Source organism: Ambystoma mexicanum, chromosome 6q (assembly GCF_040938575.1).
Source record: "Ambystoma mexicanum isolate Mex_15411 chromosome 6q, UKY_AmexF1_1, whole genome shotgun sequence".
Lineage (NCBI taxonomy): Eukaryota > Metazoa > Chordata > Amphibia > Caudata > Ambystomatidae > Ambystoma > Ambystoma mexicanum.
In genome coordinates this window covers 1,631,837,492-1,631,849,780 of record NC_090937.1, presented here as the reverse complement: position 1 = coordinate 1,631,849,780, position 12,289 = coordinate 1,631,837,492, and the positions used below count along the sequence as shown (strand labels likewise).

At 50.0% G+C, this 12,289-nt stretch overlaps 13 non-coding genes across 13 annotated transcripts; all 13 read right to left on the bottom strand.

Annotated features, from left to right (window-relative positions):
• Nucleotides 1-307: 307 nt before the first annotated feature.
• On the bottom strand, nucleotides 308-379 carry TRNAG-UCC (transfer RNA glycine (anticodon UCC)). Its single transcript has one exon. It is a non-coding gene; the product is annotated as a tRNA-Gly (tRNA).
• Nucleotides 380-1,564: 1,185 nt separating this feature from the next.
• Nucleotides 1,565-1,636, bottom strand: TRNAG-UCC (transfer RNA glycine (anticodon UCC)). Its single transcript has one exon. It is a non-coding gene; the product is annotated as a tRNA-Gly (tRNA).
• A 331-nt stretch (nucleotides 1,637-1,967) lies between these two features.
• Nucleotides 1,968-2,039, bottom strand: TRNAM-CAU (transfer RNA methionine (anticodon CAU)). Its single transcript has one exon. It is a non-coding gene; the product is annotated as a tRNA-Met (tRNA).
• Nucleotides 2,040-3,224: 1,185 nt separating this feature from the next.
• Nucleotides 3,225-3,296, bottom strand: TRNAM-CAU (transfer RNA methionine (anticodon CAU)). Its single transcript has one exon. It is a non-coding gene; the product is annotated as a tRNA-Met (tRNA).
• A 782-nt stretch (nucleotides 3,297-4,078) lies between these two features.
• Nucleotides 4,079-4,150, bottom strand: TRNAG-UCC (transfer RNA glycine (anticodon UCC)). Its single transcript has one exon. It is a non-coding gene; the product is annotated as a tRNA-Gly (tRNA).
• Nucleotides 4,151-4,481: 331 nt separating this feature from the next.
• TRNAM-CAU (transfer RNA methionine (anticodon CAU)) lies at nucleotides 4,482-4,553 on the bottom strand. Its single transcript has one exon. It is a non-coding gene; the product is annotated as a tRNA-Met (tRNA).
• A 782-nt stretch (nucleotides 4,554-5,335) lies between these two features.
• On the bottom strand, nucleotides 5,336-5,407 carry TRNAG-UCC (transfer RNA glycine (anticodon UCC)). The gene has a single exon. It is a non-coding gene; the product is annotated as a tRNA-Gly (tRNA).
• Nucleotides 5,408-5,738: 331 nt separating this feature from the next.
• Nucleotides 5,739-5,810, bottom strand: TRNAM-CAU (transfer RNA methionine (anticodon CAU)). The gene has a single exon. It is a non-coding gene; the product is annotated as a tRNA-Met (tRNA).
• A 1,176-nt stretch (nucleotides 5,811-6,986) lies between these two features.
• Nucleotides 6,987-7,058, bottom strand: TRNAM-CAU (transfer RNA methionine (anticodon CAU)). The gene has a single exon. It is a non-coding gene; the product is annotated as a tRNA-Met (tRNA).
• Nucleotides 7,059-9,085: 2,027 nt separating this feature from the next.
• TRNAG-UCC (transfer RNA glycine (anticodon UCC)) lies at nucleotides 9,086-9,157 on the bottom strand. Its single transcript has one exon. It is a non-coding gene; the product is annotated as a tRNA-Gly (tRNA).
• A 331-nt stretch (nucleotides 9,158-9,488) lies between these two features.
• TRNAM-CAU (transfer RNA methionine (anticodon CAU)) lies at nucleotides 9,489-9,560 on the bottom strand. Its single transcript has one exon. It is a non-coding gene; the product is annotated as a tRNA-Met (tRNA).
• Nucleotides 9,561-10,736: 1,176 nt separating this feature from the next.
• On the bottom strand, nucleotides 10,737-10,808 carry TRNAM-CAU (transfer RNA methionine (anticodon CAU)). Its single transcript has one exon. It is a non-coding gene; the product is annotated as a tRNA-Met (tRNA).
• Nucleotides 10,809-11,985: 1,177 nt separating this feature from the next.
• Nucleotides 11,986-12,057, bottom strand: TRNAM-CAU (transfer RNA methionine (anticodon CAU)). Its single transcript has one exon. It is a non-coding gene; the product is annotated as a tRNA-Met (tRNA).
• Between the last annotated feature and the right edge of the window lie 232 nt (nucleotides 12,058-12,289).

The window sequence follows — 12,289 nt, the reverse complement described above, 5'->3', positions numbered from 1 at the left end:
ACAGGATGAGAGAGATCCTGAAACCTCACTCTAATAGGCTGAGGTGCTGTGCTCGGTGGCCTGCTGGGACCAAGGCCCGTCAGGGCAAGGCGAATAGGCCTTTGTCAGGCCTTCGTCAGGGCTTTGTCGGGGAGGGGCCAGGAGCCCTGCTCGCTTCAATCCCCTCACCGATAGACAGTTGCAGAAACTAGGATGCAAGAACCTTTCCTGGATGGGGTTTTGATTTTCACGAAAAGTGTGTCAGCTTTGCTTTCAGCATGAGTCTGATTTCCAAAAAATGCATTTTGAACAATTTAAAGATTTGATCTGCGTTGGCCGGGAATCGAACCCGGGTCAACTGCTTGGAAGGCAGCTATGCTCACCACTATACCACCAACGCCTGCCTGTCTGGGCTATCTGATGGAGCGGCCCTTAGAAATAAGAATAAGTCATTGGCTGGGAATGAAAAAAGCTTGCGTTTGACGCAGAAGCAGTTCGCATCATGAGGTCTTGCCGGTCAGCCCAACATTTCCCCGGGACCCCTTAAAAAAGGAGCTTGGTTTTAAGTTTGGTTTGATTGAACAGTACATTTTGTTGGCTGGGCTGGGACCCTCTCCTATTTAGCGCAAGAGTGGAACGAGGCAGCAAGTTCAAGGAATGACATTGCATCCAGGCACTTACAGCTCTTTGTGCCCTAATGCCATGACACAAAAACATAATTTGAAAAAAGTTAGCAGAGGATGGTTTCGATCCATCGACCTCTGTGTTATGGGCCCAGCACGCTTCCGCTGCGCCACTCTGCTGGTTGGAGAACAAGAGCTTTTCTGGGCTTTTACAGCCTACAAACCGACAACCCTAGACCCAGTTTCGAGTGAAGCGGGCAGTAGGCCTTACAAAGCCAAACAACCTGCAACCACGCACTCCCATCCCATGGCCTTTTGCAGACAGGCCTCATTTCTCTAGCTCACACCCTAACTGCCAACACCCCTTCCCCTTCTCTCTCTGTCTCTCTCTCTCTGTCTCTCTCTCTCATTCTCTCTCTCTCGCAAATAGATACTTTACTTCCCAGGTGCAACAAAACAAGCCTTCTCGAGCTGGCAGATATGGGAAGGAAGGAAGGAAGGGCCAGTTTGGAAACTCAACTCAATTACCATAAATCCCCTGCTAAGGGTTATGGGAGGGAGGAATGAAGGAACTTTGCTTCAGGGAAAGGGCTGCTGCTGCTTCAGCATGTGAGGAGCGCAGCCACACGTTTCACCTTCTTCAGTATGTTGGTTTACAGGATGAGAGAGATCCTGAAACCTCACTCTAATAGGCTGAGGTGCTGTGCTCGGTGGCCTGCTGGGACCAAGGCCCGTCAGGGCAAGGCGAATAGGCCTTTGTCAGGCCTTCGTCAGGGCTTTGTCGGGGAGGGGCCAGGAGCCCTGCTCGCTTCAATCCCCTCACCGATAGACAGTTGCAGAAACTAGGATGCAAGAACCTTTCCTGGATGGGGTTTTGATTTTCACGAAAAGTGTGTCAGCTTTGCTTTCAGCATGAGTCTGATTTCCAAAAAATGCATTTTGAACAATTTAAAGATTTGATCTGCGTTGGCCGGGAATCGAACCCGGGTCAACTGCTTGGAAGGCAGCTATGCTCACCACTATACCACCAACGCCTGCCTGTCTGGACTATCTGATGGAGCGGCCCTTAAAAATAAGAATAAGTCATTGGCTGGGAATGAAAAAAGCTTGCATTTGACGCAGAAGCAGTTCGCATCATGAGGTCTTGCCGGTCAGCCCAACATTTCCCCGGGACCCCTTAAAAAAGGAGCTTGGTTTTAAGTTTGGTTTGATTGAACAGTACATTTTGTTGGCTGGGCTGGGACCCTCTCCTATTTAGCGCAAGAGTGGAACGAGGCAGCAAGTTCAAGGAATGACATTGCATCCAGGCACTTACAGCTCTTTGTGCCCTAATGCCATGACACAAAAACATAATTTGAAAAAAGTTAGCAGAGGATGGTTTCGATCCATCGACCTCTGGGTTATGGGCCCAGCACGCTTCCGCTGCGCCACTCTGCTGGTTGGAGAACAAGAGCTTTTATGGGCTTTTACAGCCTACAAACCGACAACCCTAGACCCAGTTTCGAGTGAAGCGGGCAGTAGGCCTTACAAAGCCAAACAACCTGCAACCACGCACTCCCATCCCATGGCCTTTTGCAGACAGGCTTCATTTCTCTAGCTCACACCCTAACTGCCAACACCCCTTCCCCTTCTCTCTCTGTCTCTCTCTCTCTGTCTCTCTCTCTCATTCTCTCTCTCTCGCAAATAGATACTTTACTTCCCAGGTGCAACAAAACAAGCCTTCTCGAGCTGGCAGATATGGGAAGGAAGGAAGGAAGGGCCAGTTTGGAAACTCAACTCAATTACCATAAATCCCCTGCTAAGGGTTATGGGAGGGAGGAATGAAGGAACTTTGCTTCAGGGAAAGGGCTGCTGCTGCTTCAGCATGTGAGGAGCGCAGCCACACGTTTCACCTTCTTCAGTATGTTGGTTTACAGGATGAGAGAGATCCTGAAACCTCACTCTAATAGGCTGAGGTGCTGTGCTCGGTGGCCTGCTGGGACCAAGGCCCGTCAGGGCAAGGCGAATAGGCCTTTGTCAGGCCTTCGTCAGGGCTTTGTCGGGGAGGGGCCAGGAGCCCTGCTCGCTTCAATCCCCTCACCGATAGACAGTTGCAGAAACTAGGATACAAGAACCTTTCCTGGATGGGGTTTTGATTTTCACGAAAAGTGTGTCAGCTTTGCTTTCAGCATGAGTCTGATTTCCAAAAAATCGATTTTGAACAATTTAAAGATTTGATCTGCGTTGGCCGGGAATCGAACCCGGGTCAACTGCTTGGATGGCAGCTATGCTCACCACTATACCACCAACGCCTGCCTGTCTGGGCTATCTGATGGAGCGGCCCTTAGAAATAAGAATAAGTCATTGGCTGGGAATGAAAAAAGCTTGCGTTTGACGCAGAAGCAGTTCGCATCATGAGGTCTTGCCGGTCAGCCCAACATTTCCCCGGGACCCCTTAAAAAAGGAGCTTGGTTTTAAGTTTGGTTTGATTGAACAGTACATTTTGTTGGCTGGGCTGGGACCCTCTCCTATTTAGCGCAAGAGTGGAACGAGGCAGCAAGTTCAAGGAATGACATTGCATCCAGGCACTTACAGCTCTTTGTGCCCTAATGCCATGACACAAAAACATAATTTGAAAAAAGTTAGCAGAGGATGGTTTCGATCCATCGACCTCTGGGTTATGGGCCCAGCACGCTTCCGCTGCGCCACTCTGCTGGTTGGAGAACAAGAGCTTTTAAGGGCTTTTACAGCCTACAAACCGACAACCCTAGACCCAGTTTCGAGTGAAGCGGGCAGTAGGCCTTACAAAGCCAAACAACCTGCAACCACGCACTCCCATCCCATGGCCTTTTGCAGACAGGCCTCATTTCTCTAGCTCACACCCTAACTGCCAACACCCCTTCCCCTTCTCTCTCTCTCTCTCTCTCTCTGTCTCTCTCTCTCATTCTCTCTCTCTCGCAAATAGATACTTTACTTCCCAGGTGCAACAAAACAAGCCTTCTCGAGCTGGCAGATATGGGAAGGAAGGAAGGAAGGGCCAGTTTGGAAACTCAACTCAATTACCATAAATCCCCTGCTAAGGGTTATGGGAGGGAGGAATGAAGGAACTTTGCTTCAGGGAAAGGGCTGCTGCTGCTTCAGCATGTGAGGAGCGCAGCCACACGTTTCACCTTCTTCAGTATGTTGGTTTACAGGATGAGAGAGATCCTGAAACCTCACTCTAATAGGCTGAGGTGCTGTGCTCGGTGGCCTGCTGGGACCAAGGCCCGTCAGGGCAAGGCGAATAGGCCTTTGTCAGGCCTTCGTCAGGGCTTTGTCGGGGAGGGGCCAGGAGCCCTGCTCGCTTCAATCCCGTCACCGATAGACAGTTGCAGAAACTAGGATGCAAGAACCTTTCCTGGATGGGGTTTTGATTTTCACGAAAAGTGTGTCAGCTTTGCTTTCAGCATGAGTCTGATTTCCAAAAAATGCATTTTGAACAATTTAAAGATTTGATCTGCGTTGGCCGGGAATCGAACCCGGGTCAACTGCTTGGAAGGCAGCTATGCTCACCACTATACCACCAACGCCTGCCTGTCTGGGCTATCTGATGGAGCGGCCCTTAGAAAAAAGAATAAGTCATTGGCTGGGAATGGAAAAAGCTTGCGTTTGACGCAGAAGCAGTTCGCATCATGAGGTCTTGCCGGTCAGCCCAACATTTCCCCGGGACCCCTTAAAAAAGGAGCTTGGTTTTAAGTTTGGTTTGATTGAACAGTACATTTTGTTGGCTGGGCTGGGACCCTCTCCTATTTAGCGCAAGAGTGGAACGAGGCAGCAAGTTCAAGGAATGACATTGCATCCAGGCACTTACAGCTCTTTGTGCCCTAATGCCATGACACAAAAACATAATTTGAAAAAAGTTAGCAGAGGATGGTTTCGATCCATCGACCTCTGGGTTATGGGCCCAGCACGCTTCCGCTGCGCCACTCTGCTGGTTGGAGGACAAGAGCTTTTCTGGGCTTTTACAGCCTACAAACCGACAACCCTAGACCCAGTTTCGAGTGAAGCGGGCAGTAGGCCTTACAAAGCCAAACAACCTGCAACCACGCACTCCCATCCCATGGCCTTTTGCAGACAGGCCTCATTTCTCTAGCTCACACCCTAACTGCCAACACCCCTTCCCCTTCTCTCTCTGTCTCTCTCTCTCTGTCTCTCTCTCTCATTCTCTCTCTCTCGCAAATAGATACTTTACTTCCCAGGTGCAACAAAACAAGCCTTCTCGAGCTGGCAGATATGGGAAGGAAGGAAGGAAGGGCCAGTTTGGAAACTCAACTCAATTACCATAAATCCCCTGCTAAGGGTTATGGGAGGGAGGAATGAAGGAACTTTGCTTCAGGGAAAGGGCTGCTGCTGCTTCAGCATGTGAGGAGCGCAGCCACACGTTTCACCTTCTTCAGTATGTTGGTTTACAGGATGAGAGAGATCCTGAAACCTCACTCTAATAGGCTGAGGTGCTGTGCTCGGTGGCCTGCTGGGACCAAGGCCCGTCAGGGCAAGGCGAATAGGCCTTTGTCAGGCCTTCGTCAGGGCTTTGTCGGGGAGGGGCCAGGAGCCCTGCTCGCTTCAATCCCCTCACCGATAGACAGTTGCAGAAACTAGGATGCAAGAACCTTTCCTGGATGGGGTTTTGATTTTCACGAAAAGTGTGTCAGCTTTGCTTTCAGCATGAGTCTGATTTCCCAAAAATGCATTTTGAACAATTTAAAGATTTGATCTGCGTTGGCCGGGAATCGAACCCGGGTCAACTGCTTGGAAGGCAGCTATGCTCACCACTATACCACCAACGCCTGCCTGTCTGGACTATCTGATGGAGCGGCCCTTAGAAATAAGAATAAGTCATTGGCTGGGAATGAAAAAAGCTTGCATTTGACGCAGAAGCAGTTCGCATCATGAGGTCTTGCCGGTCAGCCCAACATTTCCCCGGGACCCCTTAAAAAAGGAGCTTGGTTTTAAGTTTGGTTTGATTGAACAGTACATTTTGTTGGCTGGGCTGGGACCCTCTCCTATTTAGCGCAAGAGTGGAACGAGGCAGCAAGTTCAAGGAATGACATTGCATCCAGGCACTTACAGCTCTTTGTGCCCTAATGCCATGACACAAAAACATAATTTGAAAAAAGTTAGCAGAGGATGGTTTCGATCCATCGACCTCTGGGTTATGGGCCCAGCACGCTTCCGCTGCGCCACTCTGCTGGTTGGAGAACAAGAGCTTTTATGGGCTTTTACAGCCTACAAACCGACAACCCTAGACCCAGTTTCGAGTGAAGCGGGCAGTAGGCCTTACAAAGCCAAACAACCTGCAACCACGCACTCCCATCCCATGGCCTTTTGCAGACAGGCCTCATTTCTCTAGCTCACACCCTAACTGCCAACACCCCTTCCCCTTCTCTCTCTGTCTCTCTCTCTCTGTCTCTCTCTCTCATTCTCTCTCTCTCGCAAATAGATACTTTACTTCCCAGGTGCAACAAAACAAGCCTTCTCGAGCTGGCAGATATGGGAAGGAAGGAAGGAAGGGCCAGTTTGGAAACTCAACTCAATTACCATAAATCCCCTGCTAAGGGTTATGGGAGGGAGGAATGAAGGAACTTTGCTTCAGGGAAAGGGCTGCTGCTGCTTCAGCATGTGAGGAGCGCAGCCACACGTTTCACCTTCTTCAGTATGTTGGTTTACAGGATGAGAGAGATCCTGAAACCTCACTCTAATAGGCTGAGGTGCTGTGCTCGGTGGCCTGCTGGGACCTTGGCCCGTCAGGGCAAGGCGAATAGGCCTTTGTCAGGCCTTTGTCGGGGAGGGGCCAGGAGCCCTGCTCGCTTCAATCCCCTCACCGATAGACAGTTGCAGAAACTAGGATGCAAGAACCTTTCCTGGATGGGGTTTTGATTTTCACGAAAAGTGTGTCAGCTTTGCTTTCAGCATGAGTCTGATTTCCAAAAAATGCATTTTGAACAATTTAAAGATTTGATCTGCGTTGGCCGGGAATCAAACCCGGGTCAACTGCTTGGAAGGCAGCTATGCTCACCACTATACCACCAACGCCTGCCTGTCTGGGCTATCTGATGGAGCGGCCCTTAGAAATAAGAATAAGTCATTGGCTGGGAATGAAAAAAGCTTGCGCGTTTGACGCAGAAGCAGTTCGCATCATGAGGTCTTGCCGGTCAGCCCAACATTTCCCCGGGACCCCTTAAAAAAGGAGCTTGGTTTTAAGTTTGGTTTGATTGAACAGTACATTTTGTTGGCTGGGCTGGGACCCTCTCCTATTTAGCGCAAGAGTGGAACGAGGCAGCAAGTTCAAGGAATGACATTGCATCCAGGCACTTACAGCTCTTTGTGCCCTAATGCCATGACACAAAAACATAATTTGAAAAAAGTTAGCAGAGGATGGTTTCGATCCATCGACCTCTGGGTTATGGGCCCAGCACGCTTCCGCTGCGCCACTCTGCTGGTTGGAGAACAAAAGCTTTTCTGGGCTTTTACAGCCTACAAACCGACAACCCTAGACCCATTTTCGAGTGAAGCGGGCAGTAGGCCTTACAAAGCCAAACAACCTGCAACCACGCACTCCCATCCCATGGCCTTTTGCAGACAGGCCTCATTTCTCTAGCTCACACCCTAACTGCCAACACCCCTTCCCCTTCTCTCTCTGTCTCTCTCTCTCTGTCTCTCTCTCTCATTCTCTCTCTCTCGCAAATAGATACTTTACTTCCCAGGTGCAACAAAACAAGCCTTCTCGAGCTGGCAGATATGGGAAGGAAGGAAGGAAGGGCCAGTTTGGAAACTCAACTCAATTACCATAAATCCCCTGCTAAGGGTTATGGGAGGGAGGAATGAAGGAACTTTGCTTCAGGGAAAGGGCTGCTGCTGCTTCAGCATGTGAGGAGCGCAGCCACACGTTTCACCTTCTTCAGTATGTTGGTTTACAGGATGAGAGAGATCCTGAAACCTCACTCTAATAGGCTGAGGTGCTGTGCTCGGTGGCCTGCTGGGACCTTGGCCCGTCAGGGCAAGGCGAATAGGCCTTTGTCAGGCCTTTGTCGGGGAGGGGCCAGGAGCCCTGCTCGCTTCAATCCCCTCACCGATAGACAGTTGCAGAAACTAGGATGCAAGAACCTTTCCTGGATGGGGTTTTGATTTTCACGAAAAGTGTGTCAGCTTTGCTTTCAGCATGAGTCTGATTTCCAAAAAATGCATTTTGAACATTTAAAGATTTGATCTGCGTTGGCCGGGAATCGAACCGGGGTCAACTGCTTGGAAGGCAGCTATGCTCACCACTATACCACCAACGCCTGCCTGTCTGGGCTATCTGATGGAGCGGCCCTTAGAAATAAGAATAAGTCATTGGCTGGGAATGAAAAAAGCTTGCGTTTGACGCAGAAGCAGTTCGCATCATGAGGTCTTGCCGGTCAGCCCAACATTTCCCCGGGACCCCTTAAAAAAGGAGCTTGGTTTTAAGTTTGGTTTGATTGAACAGTACATTTTGTTGGCTGGGCTGGGACCCTCTCCTATTTAGCGCAAGAGTGGAACAAGGCAGCAAGTTCAAGGAATGACATTGCATCCAGGCACTTACAGCTCTTTGTGCCCTAATGCCATGACACAAAAACATAATTTGAAAAAAGTTAGCAGAGGATGGTTTCGATCCATCTACCTCTGGGTTATGGGCCCAGCACGCTTCCGCTGCGCCACTCTGCTGGTTGGAGAACAAGAGCTTTTCTGGGCTTTTACAGCCTACAAACCGACAACCCTAGACCCAGTTTCGAGTGAAGCGGGCAGTAGGCCTTACAAAGCCAAACAACCTGCAACCACGCACTCCCATCCCATGGCCTTTTGCAGACAGGCCTCATTTCTCTAGCTCACACCCTAACTGCCAACACCCCTTCCCCTTCTCTCTCTGTCTCTCTCTCTCTGTCTCTCTCTCTCATTCTCTCTCTCTCGCAAATAGATACTTTACTTCCCAGGTGCAACAAAACAAGCCTTCTCGAGCTGGCAGATATGGGAAGGAAGGAAGGAAGGGCCAGTTTGGAAACTCAACTCAATTACCATAAATCCCCTGCTAAGGGTTATGGGAGGGAGGAATGAAGGAACTTTGCTTCAGGGAAAGGGCTGCTGCTGCTTCAGCATGTGAGGAGCGCAGCCACACGTTTCACCTTCTTCAGTATGTTGGTTTACAGGATGAGAGAGATCCTGAAACCTCACTCTAATAGGCTGAGGTGCTGTGCTCGGTGGCCTGCTGGGACCAAGGCCCGTCAGGGCAAGGCGAATAGGCCTTTGTCAGGCCTTCGTCAGGGCTTTGTCGGGGAGGGGCCAGGAGCCCTGCTCGCTTCAATCCCCTCACCGATAGACAGTTGCAGAAACTAGGATGCAAGAACCTTTCCTGGATGGGGTTTTGATTTTCACGAAAAGTGTGTCAGCTTTGCTTTCAGCATGAGTCTGATTTCCAAAAAATGCATTTTGAACAATTTAAAGATTTGATCTGCGTTGGCCGGGAATCGAACCCGGGTCAACTGCTTGGAAGGCAGCTATGCTCACCACTATACCACCAACGCCTGCCTGTCTGGGCTATCTGATGGAGCGGCCCTTAGAAATAAGAATAAGTCATTGGCTGGGAATGAAAAAAGCTTGCGTTTGACGCAGAAGCAGTTCGCATCATGAGGTCTTGCCGGTCAGCCCAACATTTCCCCGGGACCCCTTAAAAAAGGAGCTTGGTTTTAAGTTTGGTTTGATTGAACAGTACATTTTGTTGGCTGGGCTGGGACCCTCTCCTATTTAGCGCAAGAGTGGAACGAGGCAGCAAGTTCAAGGAATGACATTGCATCCAGGCACTTACAGCTCTTTGTGCCCTAATGCCATGACACAAAAACATAATTTGAAAAAAGTTAGCAGAGGATGGTTTCGATCCATCGACCTCTGGGTTATGGGCCCAGCACGCTTCCGCTGCGCCACTCTGCTGGTTGGAGAACAAGAGCTTTTATGGGCTTTTACAGCCTACAAACCGACAACCCTAGACCCAGTTTCGAGTGAAGCGGGCAGTAGGCCTTACAAAGCCAAACAACCTGCAACCACGCACTCCCATCCCATGGCCTTTTGCAGACAGGCCTCATTTCTCTAGCTCACACCCTAACTGCCAACACCCCTTCCCCTTCTCTCTCTGTCTCTCTCTCTCTGTCTCTCTCTCTCATTCTCTCTCTCTCGCAAATAGATACTTTACTTCCCAGGTGCAACAAAACAAGCCTTCTCGAGCTGGCAGATATGGGAAGGAAGGAAGGAAGGGCCAGTTTGGAAACTCAACTCAATTACCATAAATCCCCTGCTAAGGGTTATGGGAGGGAGGAATGAAGGAACTTTGCTTCAGGGAAAGGGCTGCTGCTGCTTCAGCATGTGAGGAGCGCAGCCACACGTTTCACCTTCTTCAGTATGTTGGTTTACAGGATGAGAGAGATCCTGAAACCTCACTCTAATAGGCTGAGGTGCTGTGCTCGGTGGCCTGCTGGGACCTTGGCCCGTCAGGGCAAGGCGAATAGGCCTTTGTCAGGCCTTTGTCGGGGAGGGGCCAGGAGCCCTGCTCGCTTCAATCCCCTCACCGATAGACAGTTGCAGAAACTAGGATGCAAGAACCTTTCCTGGATGGGGTTTTGATTTTCACGAAAAGTGTGTCAGCTTTGCTTTCAGCATGAGTCTGATTTCCAAAAAATGCATTTTGAACAATTTAAAGATTTGATCTGCGTTGGCCGGGAATCAAACCCGGGTCAACTGCTTGGAAGGCAGCTATGCTCACCACTATACCACCAACGCCTGCCTGTCTGGGCTATCTGATGGAGCGGCCCTTAGAAATAAGAATAAGTCATTGGCTGGGAATGAAAAAAGCTTGCGCGTTTGACGCAGAAGCAGTTCGCATCATGAGGTCTTGCCGGTCAGCCCAACATTTCCCCGGGACCCCTTAAAAAAGGAGCTTGGTTTTAAGTTTGGTTTGATTGAACAGTACATTTTGTTGGCTGGGCTGGGACCCTCTCCTATTTAGCGCAAGAGTGGAACGAGGCAGCAAGTTCAAGGAATGACATTGCATCCAGGCACTTACAGCTCTTTGTGCCCTAATGCCATGACACAAAAACATAATTTGAAAAAAGTTAGCAGAGGATGGTTTCGATCCATCGACCTCTGGGTTATGGGCCCAGCACGCTTCCGCTGCGCCACTCTGCTGGTTGGAGAACAAAAGCTTTTCTGGGCTTTTACAGCCTACAAACCGACAACCCTAGACCCATTTTCGAGTGAAGCGGGCAGTAGGCCTTACAAAGCCAAACAACCTGCAACCACGCACTCCCATCCCATGGCCTTTTGCAGACAGGCCTCATTTCTCTAGCTCACACCCTAACTGCCAACACCCCTTCCCCTTCTCTCTCTGTCTCTCTCTCTCTGTCTCTCTCTCTCATTCTCTCTCTCTCGCAAATAGATACTTTACTTCCCAGGTGCAACAAAACAAGCCTTCTCGAGCTGGCAGATATGGGAAGGAAGGAAGGAAGGGCCAGTTTGGAAACTCAACTCAATTACCATAAATCCCCTGCTAAGGGTTATGGGAGGGAGGAATGAAGGAACTTTGCTTCAGGGAAAGGGCTGCTGCTGCTTCAGCATGTGAGGAGCGCAGCCACACGTTTCACCTTCTTCAGTATGTTGGTTTACAGGATGAGAGAGATCCTGAAACCTCACTCTAATAGGCTGAGGTGCTGTGCTCGGTGGCCTGCTGGGACCTTGGCCCGTCAGGGCAAGGCGAATAGGCCTTTGTCAGGCCTTTGTCGGGGAGGGGCCAGGAGCCCTGCTCGCTTCAATCCCCTCACCGATAGACAGTTGCAGAAACTAGGATGCAAGAACCTTTCCTGGATGGGGTTTTGATTTTCACGAAAAGTGTGTCAGCTTTGCTTTCAGCATGAGTCTGATTTCCAAAAAATGCATTTTGAACATTTAAAGATTTGATCTGCGTTGGCCGGGAATCGAACCGGGGTCAACTGCTTGGAAGGCAGCTATGCTCACCACTATACCACCAACGCCTGCCTGCCTGTCTGGGCTATCTGATGGAGCGGCCCTTAGAAATAAGAATAAGTCATTGGCTGGGAATGAAAAAAGCTTGCGTTTGACGCAGAAGCAGTTCGCATCATGAGGTCTTGCCGGTCAGCCCAACATTTCCCCGGGACCCCTTAAAAAAGGAGCTTGGTTTTAAGTTTGGTTTGATTGAACAGTACATTTTGTTGGCTGGGCTGGGACCCTCTCCTATTTAGCGCAAGAGTGGAACGAGGCAGCAAGTTCAAGGAATGACATTGCATCCAGGCACTTACAGCTCTTTGTGCCCTAATGCCATGACACAAAAACATAATTTGAAAAAAGTTAGCAGAGGATGGTTTCGATCCATCGACCTCTGGGTTATGGGCCCAGCACGCTTCCGCTGCGCCACTCTGCTGGTTGGAGAACAAAAGCTTTTCTGGGCTTTTACAGCCTACAAACCGACAACCCTAGACCCATTTTCGAGTGAAGCGGGCAGTAGGCCTTACAAAGCCAAACAACCTGCAACCACGCACTCCCATCCCATGGCCTTTTGCAGACAGGCCTCATTTCTCTAGCTCACACCCTAACTGCCAACACCCCTTCCCCTTCTCTCTCTGTCTCTCTCTCTCTGTCTCTCTCTCTCATTC